This window comes from Phascolarctos cinereus, unplaced genomic scaffold, assembly GCF_003287225.1.
Source record: "Phascolarctos cinereus isolate Bilbo 61053 unplaced genomic scaffold, phaCin_HiC Scaffold_2;HRSCAF=192, whole genome shotgun sequence".
Taxonomy (NCBI): domain Eukaryota; kingdom Metazoa; phylum Chordata; class Mammalia; order Diprotodontia; family Phascolarctidae; genus Phascolarctos; species Phascolarctos cinereus.
The window spans coordinates 123,567,828-123,587,837 of NW_027555625.1; the positions used below are offsets into that span (position 1 = coordinate 123,567,828).

The following is a 20,010-nucleotide window of genomic DNA, read 5'->3' on the forward strand; positions in this document are numbered from 1 at the left end:
GACATGAAGGCTTGTCACATAAAATGGTGGTACCACTGTACATATGTACATAATTATTGATGGCTGTTAATAAATCCTTATCTATATCTGGCAGTTTCCTGGCATGTCAGGTTTTTCTTTGCAGGCAAGTGGGATAGAATCTAAACATCATATTTTTGGAGGATGGAGGGACTGGGTTTCCTAATCTTGTCAAGCTGGAAGTATGAGGTTAGACACTCATGAGCCCAGTCCCACTACTGATGATCATAGAAGTTTTGAGGGGCTGAATTTTTTCCGACCTGGGCCAGTTCACACCTCCTCAGACAACTCGGTGACATCCCTCCTCCTGGGGCTTACCATATTGGTGCTGGACTTGATATGGAAACTCTATAGGCTTTAACCCTACTGTATCTCAGAACTTTTGAGCTCAAGGTTTGATCTACCAACCTCAGCCTCCTCAGCAGTGGCGAAGATGACAGACATGAGTCACTACACCTGGCTATGTCATTCTTCCCCTTGTGTTGTTCAGTGTTCCTAGAACAATTCTATGTTTTTATATCTTTGGGTCCTACATGTTGTTGTTCAGTTATTTCAGTTGTGTCTGAACCTTTGTGAACCCATTTGGGGTTTTCTTGACAAACATGTGGGAGTGGTTTGCCATTTCCTTCTCAAGATCATTTTATAGATGAGAACACTGAGGCAAACAGGGTTAAGTGACTTGCCCAGGGTCACACAGCTAGTGTCTGAGGCCAGATTGGAACTCAGGTCTTCTGACTCCAGGCCTGAAACTCTACCCACTGTGCCACCTAGCTGCTAAATCCTACATAGTAGAAAACAATATGTGAGAAAAAAATCAAATGGTGTATTATTGATGAATGACTTTCTAATTGCAAAGCCCCAAGGCCTCTTCCCTGTACTCAGTCTCTTCAACTTCTTTGCAGCATTTGACACCATGGGGACTAGCCCTTCTTCTCAAAATTCTCTTCTCTGCTGACTTCTGTAACAAGACGACCCTCTTTTTCTTTGTTTCTTTAAGGATAGGACAATTCTTACTCTGTTTCCTTTGCTGAATCCTGTTCTTCCTGTTCCCTAATTTTGGGTTTTCTCTGAAGCTTCATTATATGATCCTATTTTTCTTTTTTCACATTCCTTTTTTAAGACTGTTGACCTACTTTCACGGCTTCAACTATCTTCTCTAGTTGGAGAATTCATAAATTTATTTTCTAGTCCTTATTAAGTCCCCCAAACTCAAGTCCTAAATCTCCAGCATTCTAGTAGACCTGTGCTGCAATGTTTGTCTCCACCTCAAACTCTACATGTCTACAACTAAACCCAACCTTTCCCTATTTACTATTTATATCAATGGTATCTTCATTTTTCATTTAGAAAAGCTATAACTTGAGTCTTCTGTGACCTTTAGATTGTGAGCTCCTTGAGGGCAGGGACCATCTTGTGCCTTTCTTTGTATCCTCAGAGCTTATCGCAGCTCCTGGCACACAGTACGTGATTATTAGATGTTTATTGACTGGCTGACCCCACTTCCCTATGAAGAATCCTATATTATCCTTTTTTTGGTATCCCTTTCAGCATTTGGTCATGCCATACACTATGCAAAAAGTTCCATTGACTCCCTATCATCTCTGGGATCCAATGTAAACTGCTCTGTTTGTCATTTAAAGCTGTCTGCCATCTGGCACCAACATGCTTTTTCAGACTTATGATACATTTCCCCCCTTCACATACTCTGTTGTACAAATGGCCTGCCTACTAGTATAAATGACATTCCCTCTCCTGTCTCTGAGCTTGGCCCATACTGCCTATCCCCGTTTCCTGAAATGAAGTTTCTTCTCATGAGTGCCTCTTAGAATCTTAGAATCAGGTTTGTTCAAAACTCCCCTTCAGTGTTACCTCCTATATGAGGACTTGACTGAATCTATAGCTACTAGTCCAGGGGTGGGGAACCTGCAGTCCTGAGATGAGGAGGGCCGCACTTGAGGACCTGGAGGGCCACATGAGACTTTGAAGCTGCAGGTTCCCCACCTCTGGACTAGTGGCTTCCTTTCACCCCTTCCAAAACACCCTACTTTATATCTTAGCTGTATCTATTTTATCTGTGTGCACATTTCCCATATAAACCATTTTATTTATCCCTTTGAAAGGGTCCAAGGTGAGGCCATTCCAGTGGAAGTCCAATGTGGAATGGAGATAAGTGCTCTGGAGATAAAGGAACTACAGGACCAGGTTTTTGAAAGAGTGGTTTAGTGATGATACAGCCAACGAGATATTGAAGTCCCTGTGGATGAAGGGAAGGTATTGAGTGGGAAAGATAATGAGTTAGGTGCTCAAATCACTTAGAAAAGGAGAGAGTGTTCTGGACATCAGTAGATGACAACAGAAAATATAAGTGGTCCAAGTGAATGAGAGGAAACAAACATGCATTAAGTACCTGCTTTGTGCCAGGCACTGTGCTAAGCACTTTACAAATATTATCTCACTTGATCTCACAACAACCCTGTGAGGTAGATGCTATTATTATCCCCATTTTTCAGTTGAAGAAACTGAGGCAAGTAGAAGTTAAGTGACTTGCCTAGGGTCCAACAGCTAGTAAGTGCCTGAGGTCACATTTGAACTCAAGGCTTCCCGACTCCAAGCCTAGCTTTCTCTCCAGTGAACCACCTACCTGTCCATGACGCAGATTTCAAAGGAGAAGATGTTAAGGGAGTATGTCAATATTTGTGAAGAAGTGGCAAATAAGGAAGATCTAATTCTACTTCTTTTTGGTGAGTGGGAGGGAATAGGAGACTAAGGCTGACGTGGGGAGACTGTTAAGTGGGAGAAATAACTTCCCCTGAATAGTATGGCTAGGTACATATTGTCACTAGGAGAAAACTACTTTTCATTTTCAGATAGGTTCACAGAAAGAAAAGATGGTCTATTGACAAGATAGAGGATCTAGGAAGGTTTACTTAGAATAGACTCTATGTTCCATAGAAGATAACAGAAGGATGATAGGAACGGAGTTGGCCTGTATTGGGATAGGGCTAAATTAGATAGGGATAAGGGGAGGGAGGGAGATTGTGAGGTCGGTTTGTGGCTAGGATGGTAATTATGGGTATCAAAGATGAAGACTAGTCAGTCAACAAACTTTTATTAATTTGTTAAGCACTTACTATTTGCCTTATATTGTACTAAATTCTGGAGTTGAGAAAAAAAGGCAAAAACATGATCCCTGACCTTAAGAAACTCACATTCTAATGGGGGAGACAACATCCAAATAATTGTGCACATGCAAGATAAATGCCAGGCAGATGAAAGGTAATCTCAGAGGATGCAAAGTACAGGAGATAATTAGAGACTGGAGGAACTTGCAGGCCTGGTGGTAGTGTGAAGCTGAGGATCTCAGCAAATGTACTCCTTGGGTATGTTGAATGAATGATTTCAGGCAGGAAGGAACAAATAAAGAATGAATTGTAGGCAGATGAAAGAATATATGTTGCAGTGAAACCAGGGGTGGCAGATCAAGCCTCTCAAAACCCATTCCCCAGATGACAACATACTGTAAAGGCAGGAAGCAAAGATGAATATTTAACTTGAACTCTCCCTCAATTGCACAAGCGAAATTGAATATGGTGATTTTTTTTGGGGAAAGATTTTCACTCTAGAGAGCGCATATTTCAAAAATATGTCATCACAAAAGAAGCTGTGGCACTGCCTCTCCAAACAGTGAGAGGTAACATTTTCCTGTTTGACTTGCTGTATATTCTCAGATGCCTCGTAACAAGGAAATTGATGTCCTCTCTGCTTTAGAAGAGGTCACTGATTCCTTTCACCAAATCAGCAGAATGCTAGTGAATGCAGGACACTCAGAATCTTAGCAATAATTTTCTGGCTATGTGAATTTTTGAATGAATGAAAAAAATGTTTCTTTTTTTTTTTTCGGTGAGGCAATTGGGGTTAAGTGACTTGCCCAGAGTCACACAGTTAGTGAATATTATGTGTCTGAGGTCAGATTTGAACTCAGGTCCTCCTGACTCCAGAGCCAGTGCTCTATCTACTGCACCACTTAGCCATCCTGAAAAAATATTTCTTAGGTTCTTATTATGTGCCATGCATTGTGCTAAGTTCTGGGGACACAAATGCAAAAGTTAAGTCTCTCCCTGTTTTTTCCTGAAGTCTATTCTACCCCCCTCAGATGGTAGTGTCTCCCTCCCTTCACATTACCTTTATTTACTCTGAATAGATATTTTTTCCTATGTACTAACATTTGCTAGCTGACCTGGTGGAATGTAAACTTCTTGAGGGCAGGGGTTGTTGCATTTTTGTCTTGGTGCCTGAGGTCCTAGTATAGTGCCTGACACATAGTAGGTGCTTAGTTAATATAATGGATTGATTCTTTGTCTGCTTCCTATCTGTAATGTTCTAGAAAGGATTCCTGTTTCAAGCAAGGCTTGGAAAAATCAATAAAAACTTATTTCAAAAAATTGCTTTTTCTGATTGGCTATGGAGGTCCTGGAAACTGGACAAAAGTGGCAAGTGACAATTTTAGATTTAGATCTAAGTTGCAGACTGGCACCTCTGAGACTCTATGATTCTTAGACCAATATATATTATAATGATGCTTTGAGCATTTGGAAATTTTAAAGTGCTTATATAAATACCAGTTATTGTTAGAGAATTAATTAAATTTCCTTATAGTAACTATCCCAATTGTAAGTGATGTGCATCAATGATCTTACTTTCTAAATCAGGAAGAGAAGAGAATAAATGTTTGCCATGTGCCAGGCACTGTGCTAAGTGCTTTTTCTTTTTCAATAAATATTATCTCATTTGATCCTCACTACAACCCTGTGAAGTTTTACTCACAACAACCCCGTGAAGTTCTACTTTAGGATTGTTCTAACTGCTAAGAAGTTTTACCTTCCATCAGCCCTAAAATAGCCACTTTGCAACTTTTGTCCAGTGTTGGCTATTTTTGCAGCCAATCAAAACAAGTTAAAAAATACGTTTTTATTGATACTTTCTGTTTCTTACATCACAATAGTAATCCATGTATTCCTCACCTCCCATTTCCAGCAAACCATGTAATACAACAAATAATATTTTTTTGGAGAGGAAAAAAAGTCAGCATAGCTGATTGATGTATTGAAAAAGTCCCAAAACACATGCAATGTGTAGCATTTGCAGACCTCCCAGTTCTGTGACAGAGGAGGTTGAGTGGTGTCTTCTCATATCTCTTCTTTTGAGTACCCCTTGATCTTTATAATTTTGTTACATTTACATTTGATTTGTGCGTGTATGCATGCGCGTGTTTTGTTCTTTCCATTTACATTGTTGTAGTTACTGCGTATATTGTTTTCTTGGCTCTGTTTGCTTCACTCTGCATCAGTTCATATAGATCATTCCATGCTTCTCGGTATTCATCACACACGTAATTTCTTACAACACAGTAGCATTCCATTACATTCATGTACTACAGTTTATTTAATCATTCTTCAATTGATAGACATCTACTTTGTTTCTAATTCTTAGCTAGCACAAAAAGTGATGCTATAAATATTTTGGAATGCATGGGGACTTTTCTTTATCAGTGACTTCCTTGTGGTGTAAGTCCAGTAATGGAGTTTCTGGCTCAAAGAGTATGGCCAATTTATTCACTCTATTTGCATGATTCCAATTACTTTCCAAAATGGTTGTACCAATTCTCAGCTCTATCAACAATGTACTAACATGCCTATCTTTCCACAACCCCTTCAACATTAACTGTTGCCGTATTGGGAGTCATTTTTGCCAAATTTCAGGGTATGAAATAAAACCTTAGGGTTGTTTTGATTTGCATTTCTCTTATTAGTGATTTGGAACTTTTTTTAGTGGTTGTGGATATTTTGCAGTTTTTCTTTTGAGAATTATTTGTTCATATCCTTCAACCATTTATCTATTGGGGAATGGCTATTATATCTACATACACTGTATACATAGCTATGTGTGTGTACGTACATGTATGCGCATTGGTTGTTGTCCTTTGTTCCCCAAGAGGACCAAAATGAAATCACTATGTTGGAGTTAAGTTATAGTTATATAAGTTATATAAATACCCATTATTGTTACAGAATTAATTAAATTTCCTCATAGTAACTATCCCAATTATAAGTGATATGCATTAATGATCTTTCTGAATCAGGAAGGGAAGAGAATAAGCATTTGCTATGTTCTAGGACAATCCAACTGTGACTGATCAGACCAGATATGCTCAGAATGCTCTACCACAGGTCAGTCACAAATAGTCCATGTGAACATTTGGGGTGGATTCTCTAAATTTGTTCATCCCTCATTTCTTTTGAGCTATTTCAATTCTGCTTTGCTCATAGAGCACAGAACCTTCTATGATGAGGGCACGCAATGCTGGGTAGTCCCATGCCGGTGTCTTCCACTGCCTACAATCAATTCCAAAGCTCTTTAGAGAGACCTTGAGAGTGTTCTTATACTGTCACTAGCTGTGTAAGGTGTAAAGCAGCATAGGACTTGGGGTCAGAGGACCTGGGTTCAGATACCAGCTCTGCCACTTGCTTATCTGTGTGAGCTTGAGCAAATCATTTAAATTCTTTAAGCATCAGCATCCTCAGCTGTAAAATGAAGGGGTTGGACCAAGGCCCCTAAGGTTCCTCCCGGCTCTAAATCTAGGTTGTCACTAAACCTCTGTTTGCTTTAATTTCCTTCCCTGTAAAATAGGGATGTAACAGCACTCGTCTCAAAGGACTGTTGTGAGGACCAAATGAGATAATACATGTAGAGTTCTTTGCAAAACTTAGAGTACTATATAAGCTATTGTCATTAGTGAGTGATTGTTGATATTTGGTGGATTGTAAGTTCACCATTGTTCCAAGGTATTTAGGTCCTCAATGGTTTTTTTTTTTTTGCTATTTCAAATGAGATAATATGCTCTGGTCTTGCTTATTCACCCCAACTTGTCTTTACACTGGCAAGTCTTGACTCCTAAAGATGGACCATTAACACAGTTATAATTCAAACTCTCTTAAGGTCCCAGGAGACACCTCTGTTGTAGGGGGCAGATACACTCTACCTTCTCTCCACTGTGACACATAAACCCCAACCAGCATGCTTCCCAGCTACACAAAATCAGTAATTCACAATGATGATACTAAACTCTCAAACATAAAACATTTAACAATGAGGTAAAACAAATAATAATCAATACATGAAGGTTACTCAATATAAAGAATTTAGGAATAAATCAATACACTATAGTTAACCCTTAAATCTAGGACACATTCTCCCACCAATGCACACAGTATCCATGAAAGAGAGTGGGCACATATTTAAAGAAATCTAGCGAGACACCCATGAGTGAGGACAATCCATGTGCTTGGGGCAGTTCACAGCTCTGAACTGCAAGCTCTGAACAAACATATCCTTGGTCTCTTAATAAATAATCTGCACCTCACAAAGCCACTTCCTTGCTAAGTGCTCCCCTTTTGGCCACCATGACTCTCCTGCTGTCAAAGTTGCTACTGCTCTGATGAAATAGTGATAAGCTATTTTATTTCACAGCCACCCTTAAAAAGATTGCTGAGGAAGTATTACACTATTGTAATGATAACTAGTTCCATTAATCTAGGAACTGCAAAGCTCCTTGGCTTGATTCTCTAGTCAATGCCAAGTTGTCTGTTCAGCTCTCAGCATCTTGTTACACAGCAAAGCAGAGCTCACTGAAGAACTCCTTAGATGAGCTTTCTAGGTAACTCAGATAAGTCCAGCTAGTTCTTCACTCTGCAGGATGCTGTTTTCTTTAATCAGGTTTCTTTAACAGCCAGGACTGAAAAGAGTGAGGGAAGGAAAGAGGCCTTACTTTGAAGGAGAGAGGGGTTTCCACTGATGAATGCTCCTGTGAGTGAAGGGAGATGAAGATCTTACACTGGATGAGGTCTGAAAGTTTGGTGCCTGAAAAGTCTACTTGTTCTGGAAGAGGAGGAATTGGAATCACCAAGGGCCACTGGCACCTGAAGGAGTGTGAGAGCAACAGGGAGATTTCCAGGCAAATATAGAAAAAAAAAAAAGATTAACCAGAGAGTGTATAGACTAGTGTGTGTGTGGGAACCCTAACATAGGGCAATATCTTCTCTGACATTTGCAATAACTGGCATTGTCCTGAGAGTGGGGCCCAATGGAAAAGAAGAAACCATGGGATAAGCCCTACAAGTCAGTGGCAGAAAGCCCTTAGAGGGTAGAGCCTAGAATAGATACCTTGGAAGCTTTGCTTGTATAGAGAATACAGAGAAAAATAGATCAGATGATTATAGAGATCTTGAATCAGAGAATGAGGGTCTAGGGTAAACAGAAAAAGATGGATAGTGAAGAGATTTCTTTTTGGAAAGGGGCTAAAAAATGAAAATTAAAAATTAATGAACTGGACTAGCTGAAGGGGAGGAGAGGAAAGGGAAATTTACTTAAATTTAGAGGAAAAAAGGTAAGAAAGAAACATAACCAGGTAAAAGCAAGAGAGAAAGAAGAACTAATAAACAAATCCCTAAAAGGAAAATGTTAACAAACAAGGGGTGAGGGGAAGAGAGCTAGTGGGAACAGGTCATCTTAAAAAAGATTAAAGTAACTGAAGGAACATATTATATTTATAGCAGAAGAGGGAAAAAAATCAAGACTTGGAAAAAAATCCCAATTTTAGAGAGATGACAATTTTAGAGACTAATTCTTATAACTTTAAATATGAATGAATCAAACAATCTAATAAAATGAAAAAGAGTGACAGATCGGATAAGAATATAAAACTCTGCATAAAAACTCTTGCTCCTGATGTATTCACAGGAGAATTCTATCAAACTTTTAAAGCACAGTTAATACCCACACATCACAAATTATTCCCAAAAATTGAGAAAGAAGGCACCCTACCAGAATCCCTTTATGAGACAAATATAGTCCTAAATACTTAAACCAGGGAAAGATAAAACATAAAAATAAAACTACATACCCAAATCATTAATGATTATTGGCTCAAAAATAAAAAAAAATCCTATCAAACAGACTACAGTGACTTAGCCAAGAAATCATTCATTATGATGAAATGGAATTTATGCTAAGGATGCAAGGATAGTTTAACATTAGGAAAACAATAAACATAATTAATTATATTAAAAACCAAAACATCCAAAACCACATGGTTATCTCAATAGATGCAGAAAAAGCCTTTGACAAAGTACAACACTCTTTTATGCTAAAAGCCCACAAAATATGGTCATAGAGAGGTCTTTTTAATATCATAAAAATCTATCTAAAACTAAAAGTTAGCATCACATGCAATGGGTATACAATGGAGACTTTTAAAAATAAATATGGGGGAGAAGTAAGGATGCCCACTCTCCCCACTGCTATTTGATATAGTTCTGGAAATGCTAGCAATAGCAAGAAGGTCATTAGTAAAGAGGAGATAGAACTATTCTTGTTTGTTGATGATATGATTGTTTACTTGGAAAACTCCAGAGAATAATCAAAGAGACTAGGCAATTAACGGATTCAGCAAAGTGACAGGCCACAAAATAAAACCTAAAAAATCAAAAGTATTTCTATATAATAATTACAAAACACAGGAAGTAATAATAGAAAGGGAGATCCCATTTCAAACAACTACAAAATTCATAAACTATCTGGGGATAAACTTTCTAAAGCATACAAAACACAGTTGCAAAGTGCTCCTTAAAGAAATAAAGAACAATCTAAACAGCTGGATGAATATTCAGTGACAATGCTACCCATATTAATTTACACTTTTAATGCTTTACCAAGGGGATATTTTAAAGAGCTTGGTAAAATAATAACAAAATTCATTTGGAAAAACAAAAGATCTAGAATATCAAGGGAAATTTTTAAATGAAAGACAAAGGAAGATTAGCACTTTTATATCTCAAACTATACTATAAGCAGCAGTCATTAAAACCATCTGGTATTGGTTAAAAAATAAAGACCAATGGACTAGACAAGGGAGATTCAGAAACAGTAGAACTCAAAACCCAAGGTCTGATAAAATGAAAAACATAAATTCCCTGGGGAACAACTCCTATTTGTTAAAAACTGTTGAAAAAAACTGGAAAACAGTCTGGCAGACATCAGGCTTAGATCAATACTTTTCATCATGTTTTATACGTTCTAATTGGATACATCAACTCAATACTGTATTAAAGATCCTGCTATTAAAAAATTAGGAGAGAAACAGATCATATACCTCTCACAGCTATGGATAAGAGCTGTATTTTTTAGCTAAACAAGAGGTAGAGACAATTACAAAAGACTAAATAGATAACTTTGATTATTTGAAATAGAAAAGGTTCTACACAGATAACACTAATATATCCCTCAATTTCCAATTCTCTGCTGTCACAAGAAGAGCTGTTATAAAATTTTTTGTACATATAGGTCCTTTCCCTTATTCTTTGTTGATTAACTGTTCTTTTTCTCCTCACTCTAAAAAAATACTATTTGTCATATGGGATTATCTTGCAGAAGGATACATGGGATATTCTGGTAATTAAGAAACAGAAAATATCAACAAAAACTTATAAAAAATAAAATTACTTCTCTGCTTGTAGTTTTTAGAGTTGTTATCTCCTAGTTCAGATTTTTGAGTATTTCTAAATCCATTATCATTCTCTATAAGTTGTCAGTAACTTCTTTGTTTTATTAATTTGTCCAGCCTTAATTGCTGAATCAGGCTTCATGTCCTCTACTGTACTTTTAGGTGGGGTGGTTGGCCCTGCTTGGTTTATTGAGTTCCTTTGATGACCCAATCTCAAAAGCCCCAGAATCCATCTGTGACATTTGGGCAGAGGAAAGACCCACCATGACTGGAGATGCCCTTCCTCCTTTCCCTCCTTCTTCATTGCCTATTTGGCTTTTCACAGGACTTGAGTGATTCCTTCTGAAGAGATAGAGGGCCACTTGACCTTATCATCTGTTCTTTTCCTATGACCTGCAGTCCCCTTGTACTTTCATCTGACCTACTTACATAACTTAAGGGGCCCTGGGCCTGGTGATTTGCTATACCCTTAGGCTTTTTCATCCACCTTAATGCTGAACTTAACTTTTATGTATTATCTCTCCCAATTTGAGCTTCAGAGTAACTTTTTCTATTTGTATCCCCAGATCTTTTTAAAAAAATATTTATTTTTCAACATTCTTTTCTTTTAAAATTTTGAGTTCCAAATTCTCTCCTTCCCTTCCTGCCCTCCCCCACCCACTAAGAAGGAAAGCAAAATGATATCAATTATACATGTGATATCATGCAAAACATATTTCCATATTGGCCATATCACACATACAAAAAGAAAGTGAAAAGATTATACTTCAGTTTTCACTCAGAGTTTATCACTTCTGTCTCTGGAGGTGGATACCATTTTTTCATCATAAGTCCTTTGGAATTGTCTTGAATCATTGTATTGAACAGAGTAACCAAATCTTTCCCAGTTGATCATCATTACAGAATTGCTGTTACTGTGCACAATGATCTCTCTGTTCTTCTCACTTCATTTTGCATCAGTTCATATAGGTTTTGCTGTTTTTTTTTCTGAAACCATCACCCTTGGCATTTCTTATAGCACAACAGTATTCTATCACAATAATATGTTACAAGTTGTTCAACCATTTCCCAATTGATGAGCATCTCCTCAATTTCTAATTCTTTGTCACCATAAGAAGAACTCTTACACATTTATATATATAGGTCCTTTTTCTTTGGTCTCTTTGGTGTATCTCCCACTCTTAACATAATAGTAGACACACAGCAAGTGCTTAAGGAATGCTTATTCATTCATTCATCATATCAGAATTTAATTCATCAATGAGGTGGTAGTCATATTTCTCTATACTTAGCCTATGCTAGCCTTTGAACTCTTACCTATGGCACTAAGAAGCTGTATCATGCACAGTGACTACACCTCAATAAACTGTCTTGGCAGACGGGGTAAATCAGGCCTCAAACTATTGGTGAGTTAGGGGGTATCTACCCCAAGCATGTGAAGACTTTCCCTGGCAGAATGAACAGATGAGAACAATTTGTTCCAACGGCCATGAAGGTGGCTGAAGCCCTTACAGCTTGGTCAGGCATTGAAGATGCCAAGATTATTCATTGCATCCTGGGTCATCGCCAGTCATCTTGACTTTTGTCCTGCCACTGGACGTCAATAACTTAGGAAGAGAGAGTGAGGCTGATGACTTTGTACCCCTCTGCCTCACTTAAATCCAATTCACCCACAAGTCAAGATACCATCTGTGATGTCACTGGTCCTCTTCAAAAATGAACAACAACAACAACAACAACAATGATGACAACAACGACAACGACAACAACGACAGTGCTGGCCTTTGAAGAGAAGAGACTCTGTCACTCATACCCAACTTTTCCCTCTCAGTGGAACCTGTCAAAGTGTGTGCTCCCCACTTTAACTTTTTAGGCCCAGTGCTCCCCCTATGAAATGATCATGCATCAGAGAAAGGCTTTTGTGGAAGACCAATTAAAATGCTTCGTTTTACTTAGGTCCCCAAAGGGAACCAAAGTGATGCATATTCATTTAAGATGAGAATTTTCTTTCCCTGGCATTTTGATTTTAAAGTAAAAACAAATAATTGTACATCAAACGGGAAAAGATTAAAGGGAGGAAAGAAGAGTTGATTTAAAATGTTGATATTTCTTACCTCCCATTAGTTTCTGGTCCTCCCTTGCAAAGGAACTTCCTTTCAAAACTGGCTAATGAGCTTCTCTCAGAAGGACATGAAAGAGAAATAACAGACAGGAAAACAGCAGGTTATGACCTTCATGTATCTTCCTTTAACATCATTTGTAAGTCATTAAATAAACATTTCTTTATGCATAATCAAAGTAAACTGAATGCAGGAGAATTCCTTAGTTTCAGAAGGCAAAGGTGAACAAAGCTTTCTTATTTATAACAATATTGAACAATATTTCATCAGTCTCTTCTTCCACTTGCAGAACAGACTGCCATTATTTCCCTTAGAACTAGTCCTCGAACTGCCCTGTCCCCTGCTCCCTATCTTTTCCCATCTCTGATAAATTTTTCATGTAGCTGATCCCCAAAATCTTTCTAATGCTCAGTTCTGACCATGTTATTTCCCTGCTTGAGAACCCTTACTAGTTCTATGTTGTACATAGGTTAAAATATAAACATCTTAAGCTCCAATCTACCTTTCCAATTTTACTTCACCAATCTAATCAGTCTTTTGCATCTCTAGTACCTATCACAATGCCTTGTGCAGAGTAGGTGTTTAATGAATATTTGTGACATTGAATTCACCTTACATCTGTTTGTGTGCTTTATTCAGACTGCATTGGTAGGTGCCTATAACGTAGAAGGTACTGAAATAGGGATTACATTCTAGTGAAGTTGGTGTCTGAGCTATTTTTCAAGTTCATCCCACCTCTCCCACCTCTTTACACTCATTCAGGGCCATTCTTAGGCCTGGAATACTTTCCTTTCCCATCTCTAGTTCTGTTGAAATTCTTTTCATTCTTCAAGAGCTAGCTCTGGAAAGAGGCAGAGCATAGTGAAAAGAGAACTGGATCAATAATCAGAAGGTCTGGGTTCAAATCCTGGCTAATGGCCATTTGTGTGACCTTGGGTAGGTCATTTAAACTCTCAGGGCTTTCATTTCTTCATCTGTAAAATGAAGGCCTCCTATGTGTCCAGCAATGGACTGGAGACCCACATGGCCTGAAAGCTTCAAGTCCACAGACACCAAGAGTGAAAAGCACCATAAGAAAGACAGGACAGGGACCTTGGAAGTCCCAGAGAGTAGCAATGACCAGAATAGCATGGCATCATTCAGATTGGGATGACCTAGGCAGCCAGGGCTCTGGAGTCCCAAGCATTCTGTTCTGAGATACCACAAAGGGCCCTGAAATCCAGTACCCTGAACCTCAGCCTCAGGAGGCAAAGGTCAGTGCAAAAACCCAGAGAACCCAGGCTGAGACCGAGCAGGGGATCCAAAGCCAAGAAAAGGGAGGAAACTAGCCTTGGTCCGATGTCCCAGTGTAGGAACTAAAGCTGGAGAGATAAGTCAATCAAAGTAAACATGAACCGGTATAAAACTTACTGTCGATCTGTTGAGGCTTGAGAGGCTGTGACCCCTCAAAGACTGGAGTACTCGATGGGTCATCTGGAATGAATTCACAGACTCAAGCATTCTTTAAGTCAAGTTGGCAAAAGGTTTATTGTTATGCTTTTCAGTGGGCAAGAATTCTTAAGGATTCTGCAATCTTAGAGTGGTACAGTTAAGTTATATAGGATAAAATACAATAAAACATGTGCCAAATATGCTAACTAGGTGATTCAGGGTGGGATTAAGGAATGGTTAAGGAGTGGTCGGTTCTTAAAAGGACATGCACTTCTTGTACCTACTGTGCAGGTGTTTACCCAGAGTTCACTGGGAAAAGCCCCCAAGGGGGGGCCACATGGAGGTGTGGTTTTAGGCCTGCTACGTCACTAAGTTAGTTAGAGTTCAGGGGTAACTGAGAGTTGTCCAGTTTGCCACCAATCAATGTCTTGTTTGACAAGATAGATGTAGGGAGTATACATTTGTCTTAAGTCTAGAATACAGTTAATGAGGAGCCCAGGATGTAGATAATGAGGTAGGATGGTAGAATAGATAGTCCAGTGGGTAAGAATGTCTTTATGACCCAGTGCAAAGCCAGTTCAAACTAATAATTCCTTCAGATGCTGTTTGTAACTGCACCAAGGAGAGACATAAGGGTCTTGCTGGGGCCCACTCACGAGTAATTGCTAGGCACAGTGTCCTTGGGCTGGGGAGAAACTGTCAGGGATAGCGTTTCTGAGGCTAGGAAGAAATTGGGGTCCAAGTACAAGCACTCAAACATAAGCACCCAAGCATCCCATCAGATCTAGAGGTCCCTAAAAAGCAGAGTAATTAGGTACTGAAGACACTGACCACTATAAAGAATTATAATGGATCTAAAAGTACCCAAAAATCCAACCTAGAAGGAGAAAGTAGCTTCGTGATAACCACAAGCAAACTCTTAAGGGAAAAAATGAATTTTCCGCAAGGACTGTATGAATACCTATAAGAAAAGAATCAAGAGATTAAAAAAATGAGATAAAAGCTCTGGAACAAAGAATTGGAAAGAAAATCAATAACTTAGAACAAAAAGTAGTACCTTGTACAGGCACTATACTCCCCGTAAACTAAAGTAGATGAGAAAGAATCAATGACTCCATGAAATAACAAGAAATATTGGAATGAAATCAAAAGATTTTAAAATGTGGAAGAAAATGTAAAATCTGTTATAAAAACAATTTACCTGGAAAACAGGTTAAGGAGAAATAATCTAGGAATCATTGGACTCCCTGAAAACCATGGTGAAAAAGCCTGTTCATTATACTTAAAGAAATCATAAATGAAAACTGCCCAGATCAATTAGAACAAAGTAAAGACAGAAAGAATTTATTGATCATCGCCTGAAAGAAACCCTTACAGGAAAAGTCCCAGGAACAATATAACAAAAATCCAATTGTTGTTGTTCAGTTATTTCAGTCATGTCCAACACTTTGTAATCCCAGTTGGGATTTTCTGGGCAAAGATACTGGAGTGGTTTGCCATTTCTTTCTCTAGTTAGCTTTACAGATGAAGAACTGAAGCAAATGGGGCTAAATGACTTGCCCAGGGTCACACAGTTATTAAATATCTGAGGGCAGATTTCAACTCAGGAAGATGAGTTTTCCTGACTTCAGGCCCCACACTCTATCTACTGCACCACCTAGCTGCACTTCCCCCACTCAAATCCAGAGCTTCTAGGTTAAAAAAATACTATAGCAGTTTAAGTACCAAGAAACTATAGTCACGGAAGACCTGGAAGCTTCCATTATAAATGAGAAAAGATTTTGAAATATAATATTCCAAAGACAAAAATATCTGCATAAAACCTAGAATAATTAATGTGGAAAAGCTGAATATGATCTTATAGTGTGGGGGGGAAGTACCTGTAATAGAATAGAAAACTTTCAATCATTTTCTGATGAAAGGACCAGAAATAAGTAGGAAATTCTAAATACAAATACAAGAGTCAATATTAACCTAAAAAGGTATTTTTACGTGAATAATTAGGAGCCATACAATGAGATAGTATTAACAAGTCTTCCTTCAAAACCTAAATGTCTTCAAATGTTTTTGAAGGAATTGAATAAGAAAAACAGAGGTCTTGGGGGTATTGTTCTGTTCCAAGAGTTTTAAGAGAGAAAAGAGAAAGGAAGGTAAAAAAACAATACATTAGATTAAAAAGGAGGAAGAAACCAAATGACTTCTTATAAATGGGACTGCATTAGAAGAAGTGTATATAAATGTGGAGGAAGGGATTGGATAGAGTAAACATCAGATGAAACTCACTCTTACCTAAAATGGATGAAGGAAGGTTGAACGCACAAATAATTTGGCATAGAAATACATCAAATTCCATAAGGAAATAGGCAGAAGTAGGGAGCTGTTACGAGGGAGGTAACAATCAAATAAAAGCAATTTCTTGACCCTAAAAGGGGGATTTAAAAAATGAAAGCAAAGAGCTAGAAACTAAGGAGGCTGCCCTATCAACTGGGAAACACCTAAACAAATAATAGTATATGAATATATGGTTGTGTCATAAGACATGATGAAAGAGGTGATTTCAGAGAATCCTACGTAGTCTGATGAGACATAAAGTGAGTGAGCAGAACCAGGAAAATAAATATAAGAAGGGAATTGCTCTCAATGAATTCAAGTCACCAGGCCTGAACAAACTCTGTTCTACACTGCAGGAAATCTGGGAAACTCTGATTGCTGAGCCAGTATTAGTCCTGGAGTCCCTCCCTCCCATCTTCTCAAGTGCCACCTTCTCTAGGATGCCTCTCTGACCTGCCTCCCTTCTGACCCCGTTACTGCCTCTTCTTCAGGGAAAGTGACATCTCATAGTAATTTGCAAGGCTCTCTCACTTTTCTCCCTTATGTCATAGTGATTTTTGCACATGTCTTTATCTTCATTAGATCAGTGGCTTCTGGAGACTAGGTACTCTATTGGCTTTAGCTTTGCATCATTTGATCCTAGTGTAGAACCTTTGATGTATCAGAAGCTAATACATATTTGTTTAATGTTAATTTGTTTAAATGTGAACAGACTGACACTGGACTCATGGTCCCTACTCAGAGAACAAATTTCTAAGTCTTGCAGACAAATGGACTCAATTCTGTCAGCCTAGCAAGTCAGCAATGCCAGAAAAAGTCACCATGGTGTAGAGGAAAGAGCATTAACCTTGGGATCAGAAGACCTAGATTTGAATTTTGGCTCTGGGGTTTGTTCCTCTTGTGACCTGTGGACAAATTAATTCACTTCTCCTAGCCTACGTTTTCTCGCTTGCATTATAGAAATTCTAGTTACTATTATCTGGTGGCAGAGAGTGGCGAGTGGGAGGGAGGAAGCTAGTAAGAGATGTCTCATTGCTTTGCATGCCATTTTTAAGCAGGCTGAGGATGAAAAACTACTCTAGCCTGGTACAGAGGGAAGGCTCCAAGTCTGGGTCTAGGTGGTGACTGGTCCTTGGAACAGTGACAAATGACACAAACAGGTACTGGTCATTACCAGGTGATTGATCACCCTGACCAAAGCAATGATTATTTATTGTAATCCCAATCACAGGACTGGTACAGAAAGTAATCATTCATTGTAAAGTCATTATTCCTGGGTAAACCTGATTCATCCAGCCAGAAAGGTTTTTAATTAAAAAAAAAAAAGAATAGAGGAGTGAACCAGGCATCAGTGTATAATCAAGTGAAAGTGAGAAATTATTGAAGGGGAGAGGCAGCAAAGAAAATGTTACAGAGAACAAAATGGTATGCTTATAGGATGAATACTTCAATGAAACTAAGCAAACAAGTATGAAGCACTTTCTAGGACGACCTACACTAAAATTATTCTCTGGGATTCCATGATCACGGGATATTGAAAGAATGAGTCTGACCATGTCATCTCCCTACCTACTCAACATACTGCACTGACTCTTCTCCAAGATCAAATATAAGCTTGTCTGTTATTAAAACTCTTCATGCCTTGGTCTTTTTCCTACCTTTCTGAGCTTCTTACACTCTCCTCTACACAGGAGAATTGGCCTCCTCGATTCATCTCAAAAAATGATCCTCTATATTTCACTTCCATACCTTTGCTGTTGACTTTGCCTAGAGTGATCTTCCTCCTCGCGTTGGCCTTTTGGCTGAAATCCCACCATTTACTGAAGTCCTTTCCTTGTTACCTCAGCTGCTAGTGCCCTCTTCTCTGACATTACCTCCTATCTATTCTCTCTAAAACTTGTATATGCCTAGTTATTGACGTGTTATCTCCCCTATTCCTTCAGGACAGGTTATGTTTTTACCTTTCCAATGCTTAGTCCAGTAGGTAGCACATATTAAGCACTGATTAAATACCTGTTGATTGACAGATTAACAGAATGACTGACTGGTCATGACCCAGGACTTTCAAAGGCTATACCAGCACTAAACACTGAGAGGAGGCTATGTAGCATGGTAACCAAAATATTGGACCCAGAGTAAAGAAAACCTGGTTCTGAATTCCACTTCAGATGCTTACTAGTGCTGAACCTTGGATAAGTCATTGAGGCTCATTTTTGGCTTCTTGGTCTATAAAATGAGGATAAAAATACCCTTAGAGTTTTTACCTTGCAGGGTGTTTGGAGGATCAAATGAAATGATTTATGCAAAGAGCCTTGTAGATCTCAAAGTGCTGTATAAAACCAGTCACAAAACTCAAAAGGCTTGTGTACCTGTTGTTTGAGGCCCTGTCTAGTTTTAAATTTTGAGAGGCTTATTACAAATACTGACTCTTCTTGGGCCATAGCAATTTATGAAACCGTGAAAAAGGAGTTTACCATGGCATCTTGAAGGGAGGACCCACACTGATGAAGTCCCAGACCTTTTGAAGTATTACAGAATTGGCCTGTGTGTGAAGGCCCTTTGCTATAAAGACAATATTAAGTTGTCACAACGAACAATCAATTGATAATAAGGTCAGTTGATTGACCAACAAGCATTTCTTAAGCACGTGCTATGTGCCAGACACTGTGCTAAGAACAGAGGATGCAAAGAAGGACAAAAGCAGTCCTTGCTTTTAAAGAACTCACATTTTAATAGAGAAGACAATATGGAAATGACTAGATAGAAGATATATAGAGAATAGATGAAATATAACCCTAGATAGGAAGTCTCCCATCAAAACAACTGATTTTCAAATGTCAGTCTTTTGGTTGTAGTGAAACTCAGGAAAAAGAGCAATAGAAGAAAGTCACTGTGGAGTAGATGAGAGCAGAATTTGAGGAGTATTACATTTTAAACTGGTGTTATATTTCTGTGACTCAAATTAGTCTAGGGGAGGTGGCCACCCCTAGTCCAACTATTTGTGGCAACTGTAAAGATGCATGCATGAATGAATATTTTTATTTTAAAGCAATTGGGGTTAAGTGACTTGCCCAGGGCCACACAACTAGTCAGTGTCCAGTGTTTGGTCTGAGGCTGGATTTGAACTCAGGTCCTCCTGACTTCAGAGCCAGTGATCTTTCCACTGTGCCACCTAGCTGCCGTCTGAATAAAACTTTTATTTGATATAAATGCATCAGTTCTACTCTTTCTCCATCTCTAGAATCTACCACGTGATAGGACCAGTGTTGTCCCAATACAAATTCTGTTAGCTCCAGCTTCCCTGTTGGCCCCAGCTCCCTTCATGAAACCTCATTGGTCTAGCTTCCCTGATGCAGCAAAAAATCCTAGTGGTATAAAGTCTGGGTCTCATACACTTGGTGGGTACCTAAGACCACACGACTCGCCATACTCTGATAACTTATTGATCAAACATGTTTCCAAATGGAGATGAGGGCAGTCCATATCCAAAAAGGCCAAGTTCCACTGTATCTTTACATATTCTTGCTGTGTTAAGGCAAAGTAAACTTTGTT

General features: G+C 38.6%; 1 long non-coding RNA gene across 1 annotated transcript in view; it reads left to right on the top strand.

Moving 5' to 3' along the window:
• Positions 1-20,010, top strand: part of LOC144455598 (uncharacterized) — a 113,302-nt gene that overhangs the window by 16,821 nt on the left and 76,471 nt on the right. The gene's annotated exons all lie outside the window — the stretch shown is intronic.